This window comes from Eubalaena glacialis, chromosome 9 (assembly GCF_028564815.1).
Source record: "Eubalaena glacialis isolate mEubGla1 chromosome 9, mEubGla1.1.hap2.+ XY, whole genome shotgun sequence".
Classification (NCBI taxonomy): Eukaryota; Metazoa; Chordata; class Mammalia; order Artiodactyla; family Balaenidae; genus Eubalaena; species Eubalaena glacialis.
Window position 1 is genome coordinate 58,042,556 of NC_083724.1, and position 20,649 is coordinate 58,063,204.

The following is a 20,649-nucleotide window of genomic DNA, read 5'->3' on the forward strand; positions in this document are numbered from 1 at the left end:
CATACACACACACACACACACACACAATAATGCACTCTTTCCTCTTCTTCTGAAACTCCAGTGACATGAATGTTAGCCCTTTTGGTATTGTTCACAGATCCATGAGGTTCTGTTCATTTTTGGCAGGGAGGGATCTTTTTTTTCCCTCTGTTGTTCAATTTAGATAATATCTATTGATCTATTCTCAAGTTCATTGACTCTTCTGTTACATTCTTCTGTAAGATTTATTTTTTAGTTATTGTATTTTCAGTTCTAAAATTTTTAAAAAACTTTTTGCCTAATTTATTTAAAGAATGGTACTACTTTCTAGCATTTTTTTCTTTTGTATTAGTATCTGCGTTTGAAATGCTAATTTCTCTTTCTCCCAAGGTTTTGCAGCCATCTCCACTACACAGTTAGGCTGATGGGCAGTTGTTTGCCAGCCACAGCTGGTTTTAGCTATGAAGTATACACGTACTTAAGTGAAATATCAAATCTAGTAAAGAATCCATCCCAAGTTACCTCTACCTTCTTTAAATTTTCAGCTCTTCTGAGATGTCTACCTAGATATGTATCTTCTCAAAGTTTAAATCTCCCTTCTGATATGTTTAAATATGTGTATCTCATAAGGGCAGTTTAAACTTTGGGGAAAAATGTTTCACTTTTACTTCAGATTTCATTATACATTCTCAGAAGCCTTAACCTTCACCCTTTTGATAAATTACAATTCTTTTTTGTTTGTTTGCTTGTTTTTGATTTTTGTCTGTTTCGGTTTTTAAAATTTTTTGTCTTTCTTTTTCTCCAGTTCAACTATTTTTATTTGAATGTTTGGGCTGTTGCTCTCTGGGAAATGACTGCTCCCCAAGAGAAACCAATAAAAAGAGTTTCTAAAAGTGTCCTCTTCACCTTTTTCTTTCTTTCTTTTTTTCATTGAGCTATAATTGACATATAACAGTGTGTAAATTTAAGGTATAGATTTGATACACTTACATACTGCAATATGATTACCACTGTAGCATTAGCTAACACCTCCTTTATGCCACATGATTAGCATTTCCTTTTGTGGTGAGGACATCTAAGATCTAGTCTCTTAGCAACTTTCAAGTATATAATACAGTATTGTTATATTAACTATAGTCACAATGCTGTGTATTCGATCCCCAGAACTTAGACGTCTTCTAACTGCAAGCTTATATCCTTTGACCAACATCTCCCCAATTCTCTCACCCTCTTCCTAATTCCCACACCCTGAAACTTCTATTTGGTTTCTCTTTATATCTGCTACTTCTTTGCTAAGAGTTTCTGTCTTTCCATTCACTTCAAAAGTGTTTGCCCTTGTTGGAGGTTTTTAATAATAGCTGCTTTTTTTTTTTTTGGCTGCCCCTCACAGCTTGTGGGATCTTAGTTCCCCAACCAGGGATTGAACCCGGACCCCAGCAGTGAAAGCACCAAGTCCTAGCTGCTGGACTGCCAGGGAATTCCAATAATAGCTGCTTTAGGTTTTTTTTTTTTTTTGGCTGTGTTGGGTCTTTGTTGATGCATGTGGACTTTCTCTAGTTGCAGCGAGCAGGGGCTACTCTTCGTTGCGGTACGCGGGCTTCTCATTGCAGTGGCTTCTCTTGTTGCGGAGCGTGGGCTCTAGGTGCGTGGGCTTCAGTAGTTGTGGCGCACGGGCTTAGTTGCTTCACAGCATGTGGGATCTTCCCGGACCAGGGCTCGAACCCATGTCCCCTGCATTGGCAGGCGGATTCTTAACCATTGCGCCACTAGGGAAGTCCTAGATTCTTTATCTGATAGTTTTAACATCTGTGTGATCTCAGTTTTGGCATCTGTTCATTGTCTTTTCCCATGTACATTGAGATTTTCATGGCTCATCATATGTCAAGTACTTTTAGATTGTATCCTAGACATTTTGAACATAATGTTGTGAGACTCTGTGTCTTGTTTAAATCCTATGGAGTATTTTGATTTTTTTGCTTTAGTAGGCAATTAACCCAGTTTAGTTCAGACCACAGGTTCCATCTAGCCTTCTGTGGGTTGTGGTTTCTATGTCGGTTCCATTTTTAAAGTCTTTGCACTCTATTTGGATCTGTCCTGTATGTGGCCAGTGTGAAGCATGGGAAGAGGACTGTTACTTTAGTTGTCAAAGATTTTAGTATGCTATTTAGGATCAGATCCATGCATGTGCAGCTCGGGGGTGAGCTCAGGAGTTCAGAAACAACTTTTTGAGGTCACTTTTCCAAAATCGTCTTCTGTAATCTCATCAGTACTGTTCAGTTGCCTAGGCTCCCTTTGTGGTCCTCTCACCAGAAAGCTGGGGCTTTATTTACCTTACTCTGCTGCACACTTTCCCTGACCCATCCAGAATCAATTGCTAGCAAGACAGAGAGAAGGAGAGAAAAAAAAGCAAAGGTTGTTTTCCCCATTCTCTTGGGACCACAGATCATCCAGTTGGAGAGCGAGTTTCCCTTAGAGTTTTAGGTACCTGTTACCACCACCACTGGTCACTACCAGGAGAACACTTTCCCTCATCACCAGCCTGAACTAGAGGACTTCTAGAGCTATCTTTGTCCACACAGATATGTACTTCCTGGTTTGGAGCTGTGCTGTGACTAGGTTGGGGGATGCAAAAGGGGGAAGGAAGTGGTAAACTCAACTCCAGTTCTCTGGTACTGTGATTTCTGGTCTTCCCCAATTTACCTGCTTTTATTTACTTTTCATAGTCCTTAGACTGTTCCCTGCATTCTTTCTAGGTTTTTTAGCTGGATGAGTGGAAGAGACAGAGCAAAGTGTGCTTACTCTTTTTTACCTTCAACTTGAACTCACGGTGTCTTTTTCTTTTTTTTTGGCTGTGTTGGGTCTTCGTTGCTGCATGCGGGCTTTCTCTAGTTGTGGTGAGCGGGGGCTACTCTTCGTTGCAGAGCACGGGCTCTAGGCGTGTGGGCTTCAGTAGTTGTGGCACGCGGGTTTAGTAGTTGCAGCACGTGGGCTCAGTAGTTGCGGAACGTGGGCCCTAGAGCGCAGGCTCAGCAGTTGTGGTGCATCTTAGTTGCTCCTCGGCATGTGGGATCTTCCCAGACCAGGGACTGAACCCGTGTCCCCTGCACTGGCAGGCAGATTCTCAACCACTGCACCACCAGGGAAGTCCCCATGGTGTCTTTTTTATACAAATAAACTTTATGCAAATTTGTTGAACATCTATTAGTACATGAAATAAGAATATGTTAATATTTTCCCCCTAAACCCAAGGCTATATCTTTAGTTGTGTGAAGCGTGAAACTACCATACAAACTCCCATATTACAGAGTATCATGGAGATTTAATTTTTGTCTAATCACCAAAGTAATATGTGTGGAATTCAAAGAGTTTGAAAAATGTAGAAAAGCACAAATATAATTTGAAACATAAATCTCTGTAATCCCAACACATAAAAAGAACCATTGTTAAAGTTTGTATAGATTGTTTCTAAGATTTTATTCATTGTAAATATGTACATGTTTTAAATAAAGGTAAAAACATTATATATTATTTTGTTTTTTTCTTTAACATAAGAATATATACTGTTATTTTTTTCCTTTAACATAGTTATTTTTTTCTTTAACATAGTAATATATTGGCCAGTGTTTTCTATGACAATAAATATTGTACACTACAGCAAGCTTTTTTTAAAAAAATTTATTTTATTTATTTATTTTTGGCTGCTTTTGTTCTTTGTTGCTATGCGCGGGGTTTCTCTAGTTGCAGCAAGCAGGGGCTACTCTTTGTTGCAGTGTGCGGGCTTCTCATTGCAGTGACTTCTCTTGTTTCAGAGCTCCGGCTCTAGGCACGTGGGCTTCAGTAGTTGTGGCACGCGGGCTCAGTAGTTGTGCCTTGTGGGCTCTAGAGCGCAGGCTCAGTAGTTATGGCACATGGGCTTAGTTGCTCCACGGCATGTGGGATCTTCCTGGACCAGGGCTCGAACCCGTGTCCCCTGCACTGGCAAGCGGATTCTTAACCACTGCGCCACCAGGGAAGCCCAACAGCAAGCTTTTTTTTTTTCCAGCAAGCTTTTTAATGGCAGCATTGAATCCTATAATTTATTTAGTCAGAACAACACTATGAGGATTTAATATTTCAAAATTTTAGCTATCAAAATAATGGTAGGATAAGGTCTCATACACATAAGTGACTCTCACCTCCAATTGATTCCTTGCACAAAATGCCTGAAGTAGAATTGCTGGCTTAAAGGCAATGCACATTTTTAAGGATTTTGATACATCTATTCAAATTTCCTTCTAGAAAAGATGTTGGAATGTGAATTGATACCTATTTCTTTTTTTTTTTTTAATACATTTATTTATTTATTTATTTATGGCTGAGTTGGGTCTTTTTGCTGCGCACGGGCTTTCTCTAGCTGCGGCGAGCAGGGGCTACTCTTCGTTGTGGTGCGCGGGCTTCTCATTGCGATGGCTTCTCTTGTTGCGGAGCATGGGCTCTAGGTGTGCAGGCTTCAGTAGTTGTGGCTCGCGGGCTCTAGAGCTCAGGCTCAGTAGTTGTGGCGCATGGGCTTAGTTGCTCCGCGGCATGTGGGATCCTCCGGGACCAGGGCTCGAACCCGTGTCCCCTGCATTGGCAGGCGGATTCTTAACCACTGCGCCACCAGGGAAGCCCCCTATTTCTTATTAGGTAGTTTTTTCCTGTTTTTATATTGAATTAATTTTAAATTTACAGAAAATTTACAAGACTAGAACAAAGAATTCCCATATACCCTTTACTTAGATTTACTATTTTTGACATTTTGCCATATTTGCTTCCTCTCTCTTTCTCTCTCCACACACACATGCATGCATACCATGCACAGATTAATTATTTATACTTTTTGAAACATTTGAGGCTGGGTTGCATACATCATGTCTCCTTTCCCCTGAAAACTTTAGTTTGTATTTCCTAAGAAAAAGAATACTTTTTTTTTTTTTTTTTTAAGAATACTCTTTTACATAACTACAGTGTAGCTATCAAATTTAGGAAATTTAACATCACTAAAATACTTCAATATGAAAATAACAAGGGATCAAGAGGACTAAACAATACATCTGCTAGATAATTAATCCTCTTAAGTAGAGCTAATGAAATTAGGTTGACAGAAATGGTTTTTGTCAGCGCTGGGGGCTCCTGCCTTCTCGGTGGCATTACCGAGGCACTTCATATAGGCAAAGCCATACCTACCTTGCACACAACTATCACTAGCATCTCTGACAACTCAGGGCGCGAGGCAGGCCCCCAATGAATATCCATTTACTGAGTTAATGAGCAACAAGGATTACCCAGAGTTTGCACCTTTAGTCTCATGATTATTTTATTTTGTTCTTTTGTTTGCTGTTGTTAAATAACAGGAAGTTAGAACAAGGGAAAATACAAAATTTTCTGCCTTCTATATGGAATCTGTAGCTAATTTTGTTCACTTGAATAGTGGAAGTGGAAGTAGCTAAGAGACTCTCCAAGTCTGACCAAAAATGGGGCTTCACCAGACAACATTCTGTCACCTCTAAGGGGTAGGGTGGGGCGGAGTGGGGAGACGGGCTGACTTCTGCAGTCTCATTACAGTCTTTGGAAAACTTATTTCCAAACCTAGGAGAACTCAGGATCTAGTTCACATGTGACCTCCTTAAAAAAGTAGTAGCAGTTTAACGTCTGCCAAGCAAGAGGTGAGAATGGAGAATCTTTGGCAAAAGATCCGGCAAACATGAAGGGGAGCATGTTAGTCTCTTCTTCTATACCTGTGGTGTTTCTTTAACAAGAATTAGCTCATAGGACATTGATAAATAAGCCTATGCCACTATAACAGTGGAAATTATGGGTTCAAGTGGAATTTTCCTCTGCACATTAATGTTTGGGAGCAATTAAAGGAAAAAAAGCAAAACAAAACAAAAATTTACAATGCAGGAAGACCTTAGGAAAAAGATGAAAATACTACAGAAACCCCCTGTTTAGAGAAAAAAATGTCTGGGTTAGTGATTGCAAAAACCTGGCCACACTTTCCCACATTGAACTATTTTGGGAAGCTGTGTGTGCAGATGAAAAAGTGTAAAGATATTTCTCTGGCTGTTACTAAAATTTGATCAAGAATGCTATACCCCAGATAAGATTTTAATTTTTTAAGAAATATTTACTTATTTATTTATTTTGGCTGCGCCGGGTCTTAGTTGCTGCAAGCAGGATCTAGTCTCCTGGCCAGGGATCAAACCCGAGCCCCCTGCATTGGGAGCGCAGAGTCTTACTCACTGGACCACCAGAGAAGTCCCAAGATTTTAATTTTTGATGAAATTAGTCTCTAAGGCCCTCAAGAACCTATCTTGTCTAAGAAAGAAGCAGAAGTCCATAGCGCCTAACGCGGCCAGAGGTCCCCTAAGGGTGGCAGCCCCACACTCCGGAGGAATTTTAACTGTGCCAGCAGTGGGATTGCTAGTGCTCTGGATAGGCTGCAAGTGGTCTGCCCCATTCCTAATTAACCCAAAGGTCCGCAATTGCACAGAACTTGAGGTTTTTTAGGACCGCGTATTTGGAGTTACTGCAGAAACGCCTGTTACACAGCAAAACAATCTCCCGGTTTCTATTTTACTAAAACTAAGTCCCCTGCCAAAGCTATCTCTATTGTTCACGAAGGAGGCATGGGCACACAGACCTGGAGCCCTGTGCTGGGGAGGTGGGGGGGTGGGGGAGGGGTGGAGGGCAGCAGGAGAGTGCTTGGGACCCTGGGAGGAGACTGCAGGGTGGAGGAGGTGCCAGGGGCGGGCTGGAAACTCCGGGCACTCAGCCAGGCAGGCGGGAACCAGCACTCGGAAGAGCTTTGCCTGGGCGGTGGGTGCGGGAGGGCAGAGAGGTGGAGGCACAAGGCCCGCTCCTCCTCCTGCTCCGGGGTCAGCACCTCGCTGCCCCTTCGCCTTTGACCCCGCGGGTCTCCCCGACGCGGCAGCGGTGGCTTCAGTCGGCAGCCCACGCTGGGGGCGACGCCCCGCGGCAGCAGTTCCGGACCCCTCTTCTGGGTCAAATGCCCCAAGGAAGGAGAAGGCGCCTCAAGGAGGGACTTGCCCAAGGAGCATCCCAAGAATTGAGAGTTAAGGAAAATTTAGCCTATGGTTCTCAAACTTATTGGTCGTAGGACCCCCTTAACACTCTTGAAAATTGTCTCTGTGGGTCTATCCATCGACATTTATTATATCAGGTTTTAAAACAAAGAATTTAAACACAGTAATACAGGTGCCTTTCCATTAGCCTTCATGGCAGTGTTGAAATCACTCCTAGTTGTAGCTGCAGACAACCCCACTGTGAATGAGAGCAGAAAAGGCCAATAAAGTCGAAGTATTATAATGAAAATGGTTTTAACCTGGCCAATTCCTGGAACACACTTTGACAAGCACTGCTCCAAAAAAACCCACAGCTTAGAAACAGGGCCTTTATTTCCCGGAACGATTTAGACAGGAGCCCTGGGGAACCTAGACCAGGGCCTGTGCTGCTGGAGTTAGCTAGACAGTGACCTGCAGAATTTACAGGGGTGCCCTGGGATGCTGTGCACGTTTCAAAAAGGAACAGAACATTCCAAGTAACTAAACACGACATGCTGAGAAGGATACACTTCACTTGAAAGGAAAAAACCAGAAGCTACTGACAAGGTATCGGAATGTCAATAGCCTCACAAGATAAGAAATCACTTGAAGAGAACAGCCAACAAAATAGGAATGCATCTCTCTGATGAAGGGGCTAGATAAAATCAGCAAACATTTTAAAAGTAATCTAATTCCAGTGAAAAATATACTTGTTATGGTGTAAACTAAGAAAATACAAAGAAATCTGTAGAAAAGTTTTAAGTTTATAGAAAAATGACGAGTAAGAATTTAGTATACCTTTTAGAGAAGATAAGATAGTTCTTAATGAAGCAAAACTACTTGAAGAGAAAGTTAAGTGTACTCTGTCACGTGACAGGAAGAGGAAGTTGAAATGAGCAAAACAGGAAAAACTGAAAGTACATCAAAGGTCTCCAAACGAGAGGAAAGGATCTCTCGATTATAAAACTGATGATGCTAAAGTTTTGAATAATTGTCTTGCACAGATCAGTTATGTGCAGGTCAATTCTGAAACTGAGGGCAAAAAAAAAAAAGAAGAAAATATAAAAGAAATTGTATTTTCTGAATTAGACAATGGAGGGTCAGGGGATCAGCAAGTTGAGAAAGTTAAAGACAGAGAAGATAATACTATCAGTTATCTATTGTGGCATAATAAACAACCCCAAAACTTAGTAGCTTAAAGCAGCAATGATTTATTATTATCTTTAAATGATTCTCTGGGTGGGTTGACAGTTTATCTGCTGGTTTTACCTGGGCTCACTGGTACAGAAACACTGAGCTGAAAGACAGTTGGGCTGGAAGGTCAGTGTGGCCTCACTTACATGTCTGACAGTTGGTGCTGTCCATTGGGAGCTTTGGTTCTTTCCCATGTGACCATTATTCTCTAGCAGGCGAGACTGGCTTCCTTACATGATGGTCTCAGGGCAGCATCATAAAAGGGTAAAAGCAGAATCTGCAATGTCTCTTAAGATCTGGCTTTGGAAGTCACAGAACATCACTTCTGCCACATTCTGTTGATCAAATCAAGTCACAAGATGAGTCCAGATTCACAGAGGGGGGAAATAGATAACCTCTTGATGGAAGGAAGAGCAAAGTCATTGCATAGGAGCATGGGAGAAATTTGTGGTCATATTTTGTATTTTATCATAACAGAGAATGAATATGACGAAGACCCAAGCTATATTAACATTAGTTTCAGGAGAGAAACCGTTTACAACTTTATCTGAGTGATGAGATGTCAGGTATGCATGATTGGAAGAGCACTTAAGGAAGGTGGAGCCGGATATTTGATGATTGTAGACAGCGCAAGGTCCCTTGAAAATATAAAGCTTCAAGCTGAAAATTGGACTCATTGATCAGACAAAAAACCTTACTGGAAGAATTTGAGCAGAGAAGAAAGATTAGGAGTAGTTAGGTACAGCGGAAGGGAAATATTAAAATTAGTGAATTCAACAAAATAGAGGGAAACTATAGAATATGAAAATATCTTATAAGGCAACACGTTGTTCTGCAGAAGAAAGCCCATGACTATTGGGTTCTTGTTTGTGATACTGAAAGAGCTATTGCCGGAGAGATGAAGCAAGCCACCTTTCTGAGACAGAAATTAATAGAGGAATGAGTTAAAAAAAAAAAAGTTGCTAATGCTCTGAAAACCAGGGATTGTTAAAGCAACATTTCGTGATCTCTTTCCAACTAATACACAAATTTCATTTCCAAGAAGAAGAGTCCTTTATTTTCTGTTATAATCAGAGACTATAAAAGTAGCAATACAATATCTGATGTCTCCTTCAATGAAAGGATCTTTTAAGTTCATGCCTGAGGGTGGAGGGGTACAGTACTCCTCAGTGATGAAGGATCTTCTGTGAAATTACAGGTACTCTATGATCATTAGTAGAAGAGATTTGCTTAGACTGGAACCCTGATGCAGTCGGTACTAATTAGTATCGCCCCAAATTCCTCCCCTTCCACCACAGTGGATGGCTTGGTTGACTCTGGTACAAATCCCAACCCTTCTCAGGTTCACCTCACAAGCTTACTACCAGCAGGGCCTCTGTTTTCTCCTGGTCAGTTTGGACCACTTCCCCACCACAGGGACTTCATGGGCCTGAAACTTTTCTTCTACCTTTTCTTTCTGGCTCCACCTGAGGCCTAAGAGAGGCATACCTGGCCTCTACCTGAAATATATGGCCTGTTCTATGATTATTAAATCTATAAACACTGACCTCTACCTTTTATCTTTAGTAATATGTTTTTGCTAATTACCAATAATGCTGCTCTTAACATGTATTTTGATGCACATATATATGCAGACTTAGGGGAGAAATTGCTGGGTCACAGTGTATGCATATGTTCAACTTTAGCAGGTAATGCCAGTTTTCCCAAGTGGGAGTGAGCACTTAAAAGATATATAAACAAAAGTCCTTCACTTCACTTGCTGAAGACCCCAAAGCATTTTTTATGGAAAATAAGTATTAACTTACGATGAAACATAGATAAAGTATGTATAAAAAAAAGAATTTGTTTTCATTTTGGCAGAGACAATAATTTCTCCACCAAACAGAACATTTTGTTTCTATAATTCATACCAGAGTACTATTTCCTAGCATATTTCAATAAAGCTTGAATGAGTGAATTAATTAATAGGTCTTCTCCATAGATTGGTTTAAATCAGATACACTTTAATACACTGGAAATTATATGGTATTTAATGGTTAGATATGTTGTAAGACAGACTTTTTACTCCAGATAATTTTTTCTTGGGTTTACAATGTAAACCAGTACACCTTGTTCCATTAAACCTCTGGCTTACAGACTAAAGAAGTTGGTTAACATACACATGGTATTGTCATATGCTGTTGTAAATGGACCTGCTGCTTTCCTTACTAACCAGAACTGATTTCAGCAAACTAAGGAGAGAAAATATTTTAAAAATCATCCCCCTTTTTATTAAAAAAAAAAATAATAACAAGGCATACCTTGTTTTTGTTTTTTATAAATTTATTTATTTTATTTATTTATTTTTGGCTGTGTTGGGTCTTCGTTGCTGCACGCGGGCTTTCTCTAGTTGTGGCGAGGGGGGCCTACTCTTTGTTGCGGTGCCCGGGCTTCTCATTGCGGTGGCTTCTCTTGTTGCAGAACATGAACTCTAGGCACATGGGCTCAGTAGTTGTGGCTCACGGGCTTAGTTGCTCCGCAGCACGTGGGATCTTCCCGGACCAGGGCTTGAACCCATATCCCCTGCATTGGCAGGCAGATTCTTAACCACTGCGCCACCAGGGAAGCCCCATACCTTGCTTTATTGTACTTCGCTTTATTGTGCTTTGCAGATAATGTGGTTTTTACAAATGGAAGGTTTGCGGCAACCCTGCATTGAGCAAGTCTATGGTCACCATTTTTCCAATAAAATTTGCTCACTTCCTGTTTCTATGTTGCATTTTGGTAATTCTCACAATATTTTGAATTTTTTCGTTATTTTATTTGTTTTGATGATCTGTGATCAGTGATCACTGATGTTACTGTTACAATTCTTTTGGGGCACCACAAACCACACCCATATAGGATGGCAAACAATTGATAAATGTTGTGTGTGTTCTGACTGCTTCACTGTTCCCCCTCTCTCTCCCTCTTCTTGGGTCTCCCTATACCCTGAGACACAGCAGTGTTCAAATTAGACCAAGTAATAACCCTACAATGGCCTGTAAGCGTTGAAGTGAAAGGAAGGGCTGCGCATCTCTCACTTTAAATCAAAAGCTAGAAATGATTAAGCTTAGTGAGGAAGGCATGTCTGAAAGCCAGGATAGGCCCAAAGCTAGGCCTCAAGCAAAGTAGTTAGCCAAGTTGTGAATGCAAAGGAAAAGTTCTCGAAGGAAATTAAAAGTGCTACTCAAGTGAACACACAAATGATAAGAAAATGAAGCAGGCTTTTTGCTGATATGGAGAAAATCTGAGTGATCTAGATAGAAGTTCAAACCAGCCACAACATTCCCTTAAACTAAAGCCTAATCCAGAGCAAGGCCCTAACTCTCTTCAATTCTATGAAGGCTGAGAGAGGTGAGAAAGTTACAGAAGAAAAATTTGAAGCTAGCAGAGGTTGGTTCATGATGTTTAAGGAAAGAAGTCATCTCCATAACATAAAAGTGCGAGGTGAAGCAGCAAGGGCTGATGTAGAAGTTGCAGCAAGTTATCCAAATCTAGCTAAGACGAAGGTGGCTACATTAAACAACAGATTTTCAAGGTAGATGAAACAGCCTTATGTTGGAAGAAGATGCCATCTAGGACTTTTATAGCTAAAGAGGAGAAGTCAATGGCTGGCTTCAAAACTTCAAAGGGCAGAATGACTGTCTTATTAGGGGCTAATGTGGCTGATGACTTGAAGTTGAAGCCAATGCTCATTTACCATTCGGAAAAGTCCTAGGGCCCTTAAGAATCATGCAGAATCTACTCTGCCTGTGCTCTATAAATGGAACAACAAAGCCTGGTTGGCAGCCCATCTGTTTACAAGATGGTTAACTAAATATCTTAAACCCACTGTGGAGACCTACTGCTCAGAAAAACAGATTCCTTTCAAAATATTACTGCTCATTGACTGCTCAATGTACTTGGTCACCCGAGAGCTCTGATCCAGATGTACAACAAGATTAGTGTTGTTTTTATGCTTGCTGACACAACACCCATCCTGCAGCCTATGGATGAAGGAGTCATTTTGACTTTCAAGTCTTATTATTTAAGAAATACATTTCATAAGGCTATAGTGGCCATAGTTATCCTCTGATGGATCTGGACAAAGTCAACTGAAAACCTTCTGGAAAAGATCGCGCATTCTAGATGCCATTAAGAACATTTGAGATTCATGGGAAGAGGTCAAAATATCAACATTAAAGGAATTTGGGGGACTTCCCTGGTGGCGCAGTGGTTGGGAGTCCGCCTGCCGGTGCAGGGGACACGGGTTCAAGCCCGGGTCCGGGAGGATGCCGCATGCCACGGAGCAGCTGGCCTGTGCACCACAGCTGCTGACCCTGCGTGCTGCGGCTGCTGGGGCCCGCGTGCCTGGAGCCCGTGCTCCGCAACAAAAAAAGAGGCCACCGCCATGGGAGGTTTGCACCCGCGGCGAGGAGTGGCCCCCACTCGCTGCAACTAGAGAGGGCCTGCGCGCAGCAGCGAGGACCCAACGCAGCCAAAAATAAATAAATAAATAAAATAAAATAAATAAATAAAGGAATTTGGAAGAATTGGATTCCAACCCTCATGGATGACTTTGAGGGGTTCAAGACTTCAGTGGAGGAAGGAGCTACAGATGTGATGGAAATAGCAAGAGAACTAGAATTAGAAGTGGAGCCTGAAGATGTGGCTGAATTGTTGTAACCTCATGGTGAAACTTGAATGAATAAGGAGTCACTTCTTATGGATGAGCAAAGAAAGTGGTTTCTTGAGATGGAATCAACTCCTGGTGAAGATGCTGTGGAGATTGTTAAAATGACAACAAAGGATTTAGATTAGTACATAAACTTAGTTGATAAAGCAGTAGTAGCATTTGTGAGGATTGACTTTAATTTTGAAAGAAGTTCTACTCTGAGCGAAATGCTATCAAAGAGCCTTGCATGCTACAGAGAAATTATTTGTGAAAGGAGCCATTTGATGTGGCAAAATTTATTGCTGTCTTATTTAAAGGAATGGCCACTGCCACCCCAACCTTTAGCAACCACCACCCTGATCAGTCAGCAGCCGTCAACACCGAGGCAAGACCTTCCACCAGCAAAAAGTTTACAACCTCTGAAGGCTCAGATGATGGTTAGCGTTTTTTTTGCCAATAAAGTATTTTTAAATTAAGGTCTGTACATTTTTAAGACATAATGATATTGCACATTTAATAGACTACAGTATAGTGTGAACATAACTTTTATATACACTATGGAACCAAAAAATTCATATGGCTCACTTTATTGCAGTGGTCTGGATCAGTCCCCACATTATCTCCAAGGTATGCCTGTATATTCTTTGCCTGCAACTAAAAAGGATTTGAAATATCAGTATGTGTATAATATGGCTGAGAAAGCTAAAAAATTACTTATGCTAACAAAATTATTGTAACAGAGTATTACATTTCACTGTGAGTTACTGACAACCCTGATAAAGAAACTATCCAAGTAAAGGAAACAGTAGAGAGAAAACTCTTTCAGTTACTGAAATTCTTAAGGGTCAATAGGACCAAAGGAAAAAGGCACTCAGTTTCCTTTTCACTTGTTTTTGCCTTCAAGTTTTCCCCTTTCTAATCAACAAAAAATTTTGTTCAAAAGGAAAGGGAAGGTTCAGAAGTTTTACCCTTTATTTATCAAGTTAAATCAACCTGGGTGGTCCATTTGTCAAAAGGTGGGTAAGAAAGTTGCTATAAAAAATATACAAATATTAACATACTAAATATTTGAAAACCTTTTAAATTTAAATGTCACTTATATAAAAGTGCACAAATCATAATTGTACAGGTTGATGAATTATCACAATTATTATCATCCAGGTTAAAAAACAGAACATAAGCTGCACCCCAGAGGTTCCTTTCCCCTTCCCTCCCAATTGCTCCACCCCTTTCTTCTCCTCAAAGGCAACCATTATTTTGACTTTTTTTTTTTAAATAAATTTTTAAAATTTATGTATTTATTTTTGGCTGTGTTGGGTCTTCGTTGCTGCACGCGGCGAGCAGTGTGGCGAGCGGGGGCTACTCTTCCTTGCAGTGCACGGGCTTCTCATTGCGGTGGCTTCTCTCGTTGTGGAGCATGGGCTCTAGGCACGCCGGCTTCAGTAGTTGCGGCATGCGGGCTCAGTAGTTGTGGCGCATGGGCTTAGTTGCTCCGTGGCATGTGGGATCTTCCCGGACCAGGGCTCGAACCCGTGTCCCCTGTATTGGCAGGCGGATTCTCAACCACTGCGCCACCAGGGAAGTCCCCATTATTTTGACTTTTAACACCATAGAATTGTTTTATCTATTTTTAAATGTTAAATAAATGGAATAACACAGCATGTATTCTTTTGGGTCTGTCTTCTTTCACTTACGATTGTTTTTGTGAGGTTGTCATTCTGTTCTGTGTAGCAGTAATTCATTTATTTTTATTGCTGTATAGTTTTCCATTGTAGAAATTTATTGACTTTTATATCTCCACTTAACTGCTGATAGATACTTGGGTTGTTTCCAGTTTGGGGCCTCACAAGTAATACTATAAACCTTTTTGTGTATGTGCTTGATGCATATGTATATGTATTTCTATTTGTATTTCTGTTTCTCCACATTGTCACCAATGTTTGTCAGTTTTTATTTTTAGCCATTTTTGTGGATGTATGTTGGTATCTCATTGTGGCTTTATTGTGTGTTCCATGAGAGCAAGGCCACATCTGTCCTGTTCATAGTTGTATCATTATCCAAAACCTGTTCATAAAACATAGTACAAATAATAATAAATAACAGTAATACATAATAAAAAGGAGGATTGATTTAAACAACTATAAATACTGAGTTTGCAACTTCAACTTAGGTATGTAGTTTTTATTTGCTATAATGAATATTTAATTTTTTATTGTTATTATTTGATGTCATAAATAAGTCCCAATGTTTTCCTTGATGTGAAAGAAAACATAAACTACCTCACTTGTTTCCCCAGCACCCCACCCTTCCAAACACACACGTACAAGTTTAGGACAATGGCCCAGGGAGAACTAGAAGCCCTAGGGAAAAAAATGACATATCTCCCCAAAGCTTTAATTTTATTCAAATATTTTGATGGGGAAATTAAATATTTTAACTGGTAATTTTAGGTGTTTTTCTTATATTAAACACAGACATAATGGTATCGAAACTGATTGAATATTTAGCTTATACAGAGAGTTGACTCACTTCAATGTCTAGCCCACATCCTTGGTCACCATATTCTTCTTGGCCATTGTGACTCCCTTAGTGGAAAAAGACTGGAAAGCTTTGATGATGATGGGGAATTAGTGAAGTGTTTCAGTTGCATGGAATCATGATCCAATTTTTATTTTAGGAGGGTAATTCTGACTTGCAGTACAGAAGATGAGTTGGAGGGGGAGGGGGTGAGTGGAGAATGCATTGGAGGTAGGGAGATCATTAGGAGACTTTTGTAATAATCCAGGTAGGAGATAAATTGATCTGAACTTCAGAACACAGGACACAGAGAAGAACAGGTACCAAGATTTCTAATTTTATTAGGTACTCACTATCATATTAACTATGACACTTTAAAAAAATCATCTGAACATCTAGTTATTGGTTGGTTTGTATTATACCTGTAGAAGTAACATACATATGTGATAATGATAAATGGAAACATTAATGAGTATTACTATTATTTCTTTATATTTGCAAAAGTCTAATGGACTTCAATATATTCAAAATTAGACTATATTATTTAGTAGTGTATCAGTTTATCAATTTGCTGCATTGTACATATTTTAAGAAATTTACAAGTATTGTCTCTGAGGTGAACAATAGTTCACATAACATAAGCTTCAAGGAAAATCTATGTATCCATTATACAGCCTCCATCTTATTACAATTGGCGTTTTTAATTGGACCTAAATAAATTAATCTACTACATGGCTAAAATGTTAATTTTCATTGTAATTTACAACAGAGGTATTTCAATACATTAGGGACACAACATTGTCTTCTGTGACATGAATCCAGTTGATTTTCTAGTAGGCTCACTTCAATTTCCAAAACTGTGAAGTGCTTAATAGATTCACACAGTGCTTTACAGCTTTTGAAGTGTTTTGACATTGTATCTTCTTTAATGTTCAAAAATGCTCAAAGTCAGCAAAACTGATATGTCACCCTCATTTTTCAGATTAAAAAAACTGAGACTCGATTTACTGTGTTCGACAAACGTTATTTGTGCAATATCATGTGTCTACAAATTGTGAGTGGACTGGAATTCAGGTTTCCAGACTTTTAGTTTTGGTGTACTAGGTTCCTCGTCTAATACAGCACATGGCTTCCAAGGACCCTGGTGTTTAGTAGTTGACATATTTCTTAATCTCAATACTTCGGTTTTCATATCTGTAACAAGGAGGTAATAATCATACCTATTCATTGAATGATTGTAAGGATTAATTTCGTTAATATATGTGAAGCTCTTAAAACAGTGTCAAGTTCACAGTAAGCCCTAAATGAATGTTGTTATATGTTTATTGTTTTAGCATATCCGATTGACTTGTAAGGAGGGTTGGGATCCTCATAGTATACACATTTGGAAAAGTCCCAGTTGAGTTTACATATTAGGGAAGTTCAATCGTGTACCTATGTGGGTAATGTTCCTAATTTAATGACTAAAGAAATGTGGTGACCCAATAATTCCATTAGCTTTACTTAATCACCCATATTTCATCTGTCCTCGCAATGCTCCTTCCAGTGAGAAAAGACTTCCAGGGTGCGGTAAGTGGACCTGTTTAGATATTTAAAAAAACAGAAATCAGTGGATTGTAGTAGAAAACTCAGCATATCAGACAGCCCGAGTGTGCTCAGAAGTGTAAGGTTCTGCCCAATCTTTCTTCGCCGAGAAGACGTTAGGGGAAACGTCACAAAGGACCCAGCTGGGAACTCTACAGGAAGTTAAAAAAATTGTTCAGCTTTGCAAAACACCTGGTGCTCAGCCATCTGTCTTTGGTAGTACAGAGACCTTAGTTAATAAGGTCTGTGTGGTTCTTTCTGACACCTTGGAAGGCAGAGGTACAGCGCAGAAATGACAAGTTGTAGCAAGCTAATTTAAGTACGTTCTGAGAGGTCCGGAGGTACCTGCACTTCCTGTTACTACAATTCAGGCCATAGTGCTGTCACCACAAGTTTTTGAGAGACCCCCTGTCCGAATTCCTATTAGGGCCGCCTCGGGACTCAAGAGCACACCTGCGCGGGGCGGACCTTGTTCCGCGTAGGTGACTGCAGTACAGGACAGTTTCGCTGTCCTCGACTAACAACACGGCTTCTTGCTTGAGTTACTTGTTAAAGGATTGGCAGGCACACACCCTTCGCTCTCTCGGGATCTCCCATTTCGGTCTGGAGGCTCAGAAGCCCCGGCCGTAAGACGCTGTCATTGCTGCCCAGCAGCGAGCCGCGACATCCTAGCCAGGCTCGGCTGGGCATTCCGAGGCCCCACCCAGGGCAACGCCACTCTGACGTCTGCGCTCCGGAGGCCGCCATAGGCCCGCGTCGGAGCCCAGGGCGACGTGTGGCGCGTGGACTCCATCAGGTCCAGCCCTGCGGGAACCCGGTAGGCGCTTCCAGGCAAGGTTCTGTGCACCTGTTCCTTCCTTCTGCTCAAGTGTCTTCCCCTTCTGGGCAAAAGGGGACATGTCCGTCTCCAGAAAACACGAAGCGCGGTGGGAGCCTAAGCTAAGAACAGTGCGGAAGATTAAGCCCAAAGCAAGAAGGTGCCTGGCACCTTTAAGCTGTTTGGAAGTTCACGTGACCCACTAAGTGCCGGGCCCCAGCGGTCACGTGATGGCGCGCGCGCCCTCGCGCAGGGAGAGCCGGCTGGCGCTGTGCGCGCGCCTTTGCCGCTGTCTCCCTGCCCCTCGACGGGAGGGTGAGTAGCGGCGGAGTCATCGGGAGACTGGGGCCGGTGCGCGTGCGCAGCGAACAGCTGTCACCCAGTGCGGAACAAGTCTCCCAAATTTCCCGAATCTCCCTGGGCCGGAGGCCACCGTTTGCCTTCTCACCTTCCTCTTCTGGGTCGTGTCCTCTCCCCCGCCCGCGCGCCAGGTAACCGCTTTTCCGGAGTCCGGGGGATGGGGACGGTGGGGGGAGGGGCCCGGGCGGTCTTCCCGGCACTGCCCCGCTCTGCGCGGGGCAGCAGGGGGTGCCGGCGTTCGGCGGAGCGGAGACGCCGGGCCAGAGACGCTAGGTCCGGGGCCGCCGCGACTGTCACGCTGGCGAGAGAGCGGCCGGCCATGGTCTCAGGGGTGGGAGGCGGGAGCCAGTGACAGCCCGCTCCGGCCCTCCGGGGGTTCGGTCCCCAGGCTCGCCGTTCTCCCGGGGGCCGGAGTCGGGGTCGCGCTCCTTGGAACAGAGGAGCGCGCGGGTGGTCCGGGGATGCCTACTCCTTACCTTTCCCCTCCCAGCCCGGTCTGCGGTGGACTCCGCGGAGGCCGGGCCTGGTGCGCCTCTCGGGGCCATCTCTTCCCTGGGACTCTCATGACCCGCGGGGTGGGGGTGAGGGCTCCTCTCCAGACCTCCCCACCGTAGGTAGCCAGCTCCTCTCTCGGGTCCGTCCTTAACCGCTGTGGCTATCCTTTTGGTTTTTCCGGCGTGGGGCCATTTCTTCCTGCAGTGCCTCTCGCCACGATGCGGTGTAGACAGTGGGTGCTTAATAAATATGAGTTGGATCGGGTCGCGTGGAATGCCAGGCATGGGACGTGGCGGGGGGTGGGAATGTGAAGAAAGGAGCCAGGCAGGCTGGGGCTCCGGGCTCGAGCTTGGGGTTTTCCTCGGGGCTCAGCCAATGAAACCAGCAGGGCTCGATTCGGATGCTTTCCGGGTGAACTCGGAGCCAGCCTCCCCTTGAGCTGCAACCACGCACGTCTGCACGGTCTGGTTTTGGTTGTGGGCGAATGCCAGGGAGGGTTTTTGTGTGGTTCCTCCCCCTGGAGAAGAGAGGGCAAACTTTTTTTTTTTTTTTTTTTTTAGCAGTTGGTAAATTACCCTGCGGGGTGATTTATCAAGCGCTGCTTCGGAAGTGTAGGTTAAAAGTTGCAGTCGGTCCACTCTTAACCTTGTGGAAGTTTCTTGGTAGGCTCGGTTCACCTACGTTCGGACCAAACTTTGCCCTGTTTCACCCACTTGAATTTGCAGTATTTTTTTATTTTTAATCTCGGGAAACTCAGCGTCACTGTTTCTATGGCAACGGTTACTAATATTCTCATTTCGAAGCGTCGTGTTTGAAAATTAGTGGCTTTAAATCTTTAAGGTCCATTTTTACTTTGTAGCACTCAGTTCTTTATGATCATTAGTCTAGTTCTCCTACCTTGCGGGTCCCCTCCCAACTCCCAGGCTTTGTTTTGGAATGTGTCACACGGTTCGGGTTTTTAAGGCCCTCTTTCTTCCAATTTAAGGTCTTATGAAAAGTTTGCACATAATCTTTACAGCACCCCACGAACTTGGCAATACAGTTTAAATCGGAGACTTGTTTCATTTTATTAACAGACTGTAATCTGTTGCTTTTGTAAAGTTAAAAACATGTTTTAAACATTGCATGTGCGCAAATGCTTAAAAGAAGAGTCTGTTAACATTCAGTAAGAACGCAGATTTTAAGAGGCTGAACAGGTACTTAATTTTAAAAGAAGTTTCTTAGACTTAAATTTCAATTTAAGGACGAAAATCTGGTATATTGAGTTCTCTTCTAGACATCGTAATCATACAGGGCTAGGTTAGGTGCCGCTGGGGTACAGTCTGAATTCTTTGCTTTTCTCATTGTTTTCTAATTGCCTGTTGATTGCCTTTTCTCCTCTACTACAATGTTAAGAGCTCTGAGGACAGGTTTTGTGTGTGTGCGTGTGTGTCTGTGTTTTCTTTGTTCTGTTTCCAGCAGTTTATCATAGTGCCCCAGGTGCTCAAAATACCCTCTTTCTTAATAACAGCTTTATTGAGATATAATTCACATACCATAAAATCCACCTATTTAAAGTGGATTTTTTTTCATGGTTTTTAGTATATGTATAGAATTGTGCAACCATCAGCACAGTCAATTTTAGGACATTTTTATCACCTCAAAAAGGAATACTTTGCCATTAGCAGTTACTGTCCATTTCTTCCAAATCCAATCTTCACCCCAGCCCCGGGCAAGGGCTAATCTGCTTTCTGGCTCAGTAGACTTGCCTGTTCTGGACTTTCCATATAAATGTAATCATATAATACTTGGTCTTTTGTGGCTAGATTTTTTTCACTTAGCATAATATTTTCAAAGTTCATCCATGTTATATATAGAATATTTCAGTACTTTATTCATTTTTATGGCTGAATAATATTCCACTGTATGGATATATCACATTTTGTCTGTTTGTTGGTTGATGGGCA

General features: G+C 42.0%; 1 protein-coding gene across 3 annotated transcripts in view; it reads left to right on the forward strand.

Annotated features, from left to right (window-relative positions):
- The first annotated feature begins 18,217 nt into the window (after positions 1–18,217).
- KDM4C (lysine demethylase 4C) overlaps positions 18,218–20,649 on the forward strand; it is a 396,061-nt gene continuing 393,629 nt past the window's right edge. For all 3 annotated transcript variants that reach the window (XM_061200412.1, XM_061200413.1, XM_061200414.1), the window contains exon 1: positions 18,218–18,339. The gene's annotated coding sequence lies outside the window, so the exon portion shown is untranslated. The remainder of the gene's footprint in view (positions 18,340–20,649) is intronic.